Source organism: Mustela lutreola, chromosome X (assembly GCF_030435805.1).
Source record: "Mustela lutreola isolate mMusLut2 chromosome X, mMusLut2.pri, whole genome shotgun sequence".
In the NCBI taxonomy this organism is placed as follows: Eukaryota; Metazoa; Chordata; class Mammalia; order Carnivora; family Mustelidae; genus Mustela; species Mustela lutreola.
This window is the reverse complement of record NC_081308.1, coordinates 69,568,285-69,574,423: the sequence shown is the minus strand read 5'-3', so window position 1 is coordinate 69,574,423 and position 6,139 is coordinate 69,568,285. Positions and strand designations below refer to the sequence as shown.

Below are 6,139 nucleotides of genomic sequence, written 5' to 3'. Positions count from 1 at the left end.
AAACTGTGGCCAGCTGACCATAGATAAGGGAGTCAGCAAGCAGCATAACAGGATAACGAATAGGAAAAATCTGTGTTTAACCCAGCTGTTTCTGGCTTCTGTATAATAATGCTTCTAATGCTTTGCTAAGAAATGAAAAATTGCTTAAACCCTCGTTCGCTGTGTAATCAAATAAAGTTATACCCTTCCCCTGTTAAGAATTTCCCCTACTACTAAGTAAAATTGATAAGGGTTGCTTCCCGTACCAAGGCCAGAGACGCAACCCGTACCAAGGCCGGAGACGTACGGTTCAGCATGTACGCTAGCTGGAGACGTGAGGTTCAGCCCGTATACAGATAAAGGTTAGAAACATGCAATTCAACACGTACCCTCTACTGTACACTACCTGAACGGTGACTGGCCGGAATGTATGGTTGGTTTTAAAGGATTGGCTACCTATGTGTAGGCCTTACTGTAATGCTTTGAAATTACTGGCTAGAAAAGTGAGGGCTCTGATGTAATGGACTGTAAAATTCTATATTAAGGGACTCCCGAAACAGATCGGGGCTCTCAGACACTGACCCATCCCTCGCGGATTTCATGGTCAAGTGTCCCTGGGAGTCCGAGCATGCCCGAATAAAATCCTCTTGCTTATTGCATCCAGTGGTCTGTGAGTGCGTCCTTGGGTGTGGGTCCTCTAGGGTCTTTCAGATGGTCAGGGAACTAGTTACTTTGGCTAGTTGAGTGAGTTCTGTTTAACCCACAAATTTCAGTTCCTAATCCAATCTAGATTTTATCACAGAAAACCCAACAGCAGGAGACCTTGGGACTTTCAAGAAAATAGTGGATAAGCCCAGTCCTGCAAGGAAATTTCAGATTAGTATGCTTCTATATTTCTAAAGTTTAAATTACAAATTAGAGGACAAATCATAAATCAAGCATGCTAACAATCAGAGAACAGAGAATATAAAGTGACTATTATAATGAGATATTTTAATTTTTGTCAAACCATAGTTTGTGGAGTCAGTCTCATCTTATAGTATAATGGACTTTTTAATGGTAAATTCTAGATATAGGAATTGAGAGGAGAAAAAGGGTCATGTGAAGTAGCACATTCAAGAAAGATTTCCTTGACCAGATAAGATTTGTGATGGGCCTAAAAATAATGGGGATGACAGTTGCTTGGATGAATGCCAAAGATAAAGAAGGATATTTTGTAGAAAGCCTCCTTGAGCAATAGGTGTGAGGGATAGGAGAGGAAACTAGCATTTGTGGAAAGTAAAGCAGGGTAAAATAAAACACTACAAGTTTTGAAAGAGAACATCTGTCTTTAAATAGAGATCCAGAGAGTGATTTTAAAGTGCAGAGTATGTTGTGCAGAACAGCCCATCTTGCTTCTCTGCTTTAAGGCACATAGTTAATGGCATGAAGTTTGAATTTCAATACAAAATATTTTTTATAATTCAGATATTTCATCAGAATAGGATTATTCCCTCTTTTCATAAGGTTTTCTTACATAGGTGTGTTGTTTCAGTGAGACTTCTATCACATTTCAAATTTCAGGTATCACATTTTCTCCTCTAGAGTAATTCTCAAATTTCAAAATGGAAACCTATAAGAATATGTAAAGTATTAACCATTGAACTATAGCTAGATTTCTTTCATGGGACCTATGTATTTCACCAGTTCTGTGTGAATTTTTGCATGATATTTCAGGACTGAAATGTAACAGGAGAAAACCTAAATAAAGACCAAGGGTCATTTAGAAAAAAAGCTATGACTTACTATGTTGGCTGAGATGTCAGAAGAGGGCGCCACAGGCTTTAGGAGCACTTCTGTCACGCCATTACCAGCTCTTTAAAAGAAGGAAGGTAGAATGATTAAACCATGTTATTATTGTTTTCAAATAATTATAAGATTTCTGTGTAGGCAGTTACAAGAAATATTTCCTCAGAAGATAGAAATAATTATATTTTAAAACTTATTTCACTAATCTTTAAGTGTCTACCTCAAATTCAAATTCTTAATGCAGTTAGTGTTAAAAATACCAGGTTCTAATCTTCTTTTCTCCACATCTACCTACTAGAGGAATAATAAAACATAGATTATAAACTTAATCATTTTTGCCAGTTATTTCCAGAATCTCAGAGATTAATAAGGTCCTAGGGATCGTATCTAACACTCTTATTTGATGAAAGAGAAGCTAAGATCCTAAAGGAATCACACAATTGGATGTTGACAGAGTAGGAATGAGATTTCAGGCTTCCCAGTTTTCTGTGGGTCTGTCTCTTGCAAGCTAGCAAGTCCACTAAAAAAAGTTATGTGTATAGTAGTAATGTAGAAACGAATTATCCTCAACCTCTAACCAAATTAACCAATGCTTTTTTTTTTTTTTTTATTACTAAGGTAACCAATGCTTTACCAAAGCATTGAAAGATGAAATGACATTGTATCTGGGATTTGCTTTAAAATTCTTTAATAAAAATTGTGAGGGAAGGCAGATAAATGCAACAAGATTGGCAATATATTCTTAGTTATTAAAGCTGGCATACATTAGGTACATTAGGATTCATCATGCTGTTCTATTTTGTTTTAATATATCTATAATAAATATTATTTTTAAAAGTAACATGTTAGTGAAAGCCTACTATGTAACATAAATTATGTATAATCTATAGATTTTAATAATCCATTAAAATAACCATGTTAAAAAATTTCTTATAAAACATGCTTTCATACCAACAAGAGTTGTTTTTTTTTTTTTTAAGTTTTAATGTATTTATTTGACAGACAGAGATCACAAGTAGGCAGAGAGGCAGGCAGAGAGAGAGGAGGAAGCAGGCTCCCTGCTGAGCAGAGAGCCCCATGTGGGGAGTGGGGCTTGATCCCAGGAGCCTGAGATCTTGACCTGAGCCGAAGGCAGAGGCTTTAGCCCACAAAAGTTTTATACATAGGTGCCTGCCTGTTTATAATACTGTACTCTATCACATGCTAAATGAAGGGGTTGGCTTTTAAGAGAATTGTAATTTAGGTCACAAATGTGGAAACTATAATTTTATTATTTGCCTTATATTACATCTGTTGGTTCCTTTAATTTTATCCAGCAAAACCAACAAATCTATGGTAAGACATGTACATTTGTGAGTATGTGGAGAGGGAAGCTGGATATTTCACAATACAACTTGATTCTGCAACAATTGATTTGAATGAGTATTTCCAGAACAATTTGATATTGTGCTTTAAAACTGTAATTTTTAAGGAGAACAAACCAATTAAAAAAAAATTCCTCTGCCATCACCCACTCAATATATAACTAGACAAACATGGAATGCTGATGGATCATCAGCAGGGGAACAACCGTGAAATGGATCAAGCAGAAAGAAGCTGAGACTCTGGTTGCATAATATTTTGGATTTTTCTGAAAGAGAAAAACACCTTTTGAACATCCGCAAACAGGGACCATATGTGCTTTCTGGTTGAAGAGCATATATGAGAACTAAGAGATGATGTAGCAAAAAAACTAACTTATTATATAGAAGCCCCTCCAAAAAACATAAATAAATAAACTAATAAATAAGCAAACCTCTTAGATATTTAGAGAAATTAAGCAAATAGCTAGCAAAAATTTAAAGGCTGAAACTTAGAGGTAGAAAGGGATCCAACTGCCCAAATCATTTTTGAAACAATGTTTCTGTGATTCTTCCACTCCAGAACACAATTGGATAGGAGAGTGGCCAAGAATGACTTCCATTTCATGAAATGTAATATACTTGTCTATTAAGGAAAATAGGCAATTTGGCCTAAATCTACTAATGTTCAAACACCTCCCACCCCCCACTGTTCTTTTTTTTCTCCAAAGGGAGATGAGTTTCTGTTACTTTACCCTGATTTTTTTCAGCTTTCATATTTTGTAAATTTTATTAGTGTTTCTTGGACATGAGGGGAATTTGCCAAGAATGATACTAGCTCAGTAGTATACTAAAGCATTTGCAAAGAACAGTTCTTCCTACAAAAGCTTGTTCTCTGTCTCTGAAGGAAGTTTCTGGGCAAAAGATGGACAGTTTGAAAACATTTTAAGAAAAAACTGCAGATATGGGGAAATAAAGGTCATGAAGAGCAGGGGGCTTTAGAAAATCTAGCTTGTGCAGGCAGTGTAAACACACTGAAAAGTACCAAGATAAATGAAGCCAGGTGCATGAAAGAGACAGGGGTCAAATCTGAGTTAGAGTCAAATTACCCACTTAGCCTGGTTTAGATTCATGTTGGTATGATGGAACAGGGCCAAAATCTAAAGTCTTGACTGGGCAAAAACAAAATGAATTTCATTTACCTAGGAATTGAGTTTTATTTTGAATAAAAAATAACCTTAACTTCCAAAATGGATCACTAAAATGTTAGTTTTAAAAGAGAGACTACTCTGAAAAACAATCTGAGGGGTTTGAAGTGGCAGGGGGGTGGGAGGTCGGGGTACCAGGTGGTAACTCAAGGGCTAATGGTAGATTTAGGACTCTGAACTCAGAGGGTTTGGGACCCCGGTGGTCGGTCTTTCGATGGCAGCCTGGGCTGTCATTTAAAACTTGGGTACTTGTTCTGTGTGTTTAAAAAATTTTAAAAGAAAAAAATAAAGAGAGACTACTCAGTCAAAAAATACCCTGTACTTGTAAGAGCAGAAGTGTTCTAAAGCAAGGGTGGGAATGGGAAGCGAGAGAGAGAGGAAAGCTGAAGTCTGAACAGAATATAGTATTTAAAAATAAGATCATACTGGCAGTCAGGACACCCAGGTTCTAACTGCAGTTCTGAGGTCAACTTGCTATGTTACTATATGTTACTATAGGGAAATTCTATCACTCTCTGGGCTTTGTTTACTCATCCAATTATTTGAGATGGTTATACTGAGTAGTCCTCCAGGCCTTCTATAATTCCACATTTCTAGTTAAAGTCATTTGGAATCATTTATTGCAAATTTGCTAGATTGTGACTAATGTTCATCTATAAGTAATAGCTAATAAAGCTAATTAAGCTAATAAATTAATGCCATTTTTAGTTGGGGACTTTTGCTACTTCTAATCACGTTGATGTAAAACTTAGTTTTGAAACATGTTGAGCACCAGTCTTCTCTGCTTATGTCTAGAGATAAAAATGGAGAAAAGTATATAGAATTGGGCTATTTCCTAAATCCAGGGAAACACACCCTGGAAATGGCTGATTTGGCAAAATCTTTGACAGTAGCTTCTTTTTACATTTATACCCCAAACTCCTCTCCAGTCACTAAGATTTATAGTTAAACCTGGTGTTCCTGTCCTAGTTGGCTGCTTTGCTGTCTTTTTCATGGGCCCCCAAGATTTATGCAACTGTTAAGAGATGTGATCAGTGTCTAACTTTCCCTTCGGTCTGTAGAGATTGAGGCTTTGCACATATAAATCCATCTATATCAAGATTTTTTTCCCTGTCCCACTCTGATGATGTCCTTTTCCAAATTTCAATTTCTTTCTTTGACTGTTAAATTAGCCATCTCTTATAACTGGGGCTGTAGGTTAAATGTGCCAGTAAATTCAGGAAGGAAAAGTTAAGTGACAATCTATTAAGTCTAAAGTAATAGCTCTTCTTTCAAAGGGTCATTTACTATGGGTCTTATCTCCATGAGTATACAAAAAAGGAGTTACCTTTCTAAGACAGTGGTATTCCTGTACCCAGGTCAGTTTCATTTTTGCCACTGCCTGGCTGTGGGATCTCAGACAGGAGTCGATCTTTCAGGATAAGAGAAGTTCTTTTCTAAAATACTCTGTGGATACAAAACAGATATATAACTGCATCCATTTGTCACAAGTGGCATACAAAATAATATTGGGAGGGGCACCTGGGTGGCTCAGTCAGTTAAGCATCTGCCTTTGGCTCAGGTCATGATCCCAGGGTCTTAGGATCGAGCTCCGTTTTGGGCTCCCTGCAGAGCCTGTTTTTCCCTCTCTTTTCTGCTTGTGCTCTCTCTCACTATCTCTGTCTCTCTCAAATAAATAAATAAAACCTTAAAAAAACAAAAAAAAATTGGGGGAAATTTATAGATAATTTTTGTTTTAATAACTAATGAACAAAATATTATTTATAATATATATACTTTGCAATTATCATCCCTTTATGCCAGATGTACTTGCCTTCCAACCAT

At 36.5% G+C, this 6,139-nt stretch overlaps 1 long non-coding RNA gene across 1 annotated transcript; it reads right to left on the bottom strand.

Annotated features, from left to right (window-relative positions):
- Positions 1–1,764: 1,764 nt before the first annotated feature.
- Positions 1,765–5,750, bottom strand: LOC131821929 (uncharacterized). The gene is made up of 2 exons (XR_009350019.1): positions 5,643–5,750; positions 1,765–1,834 (listed from the first exon to the last, which is right to left on the bottom strand). It is a non-coding gene; the product is annotated as an uncharacterized LOC131821929 (long non-coding RNA).
- Positions 5,751–6,139: the final 389 nt, after the last annotated feature.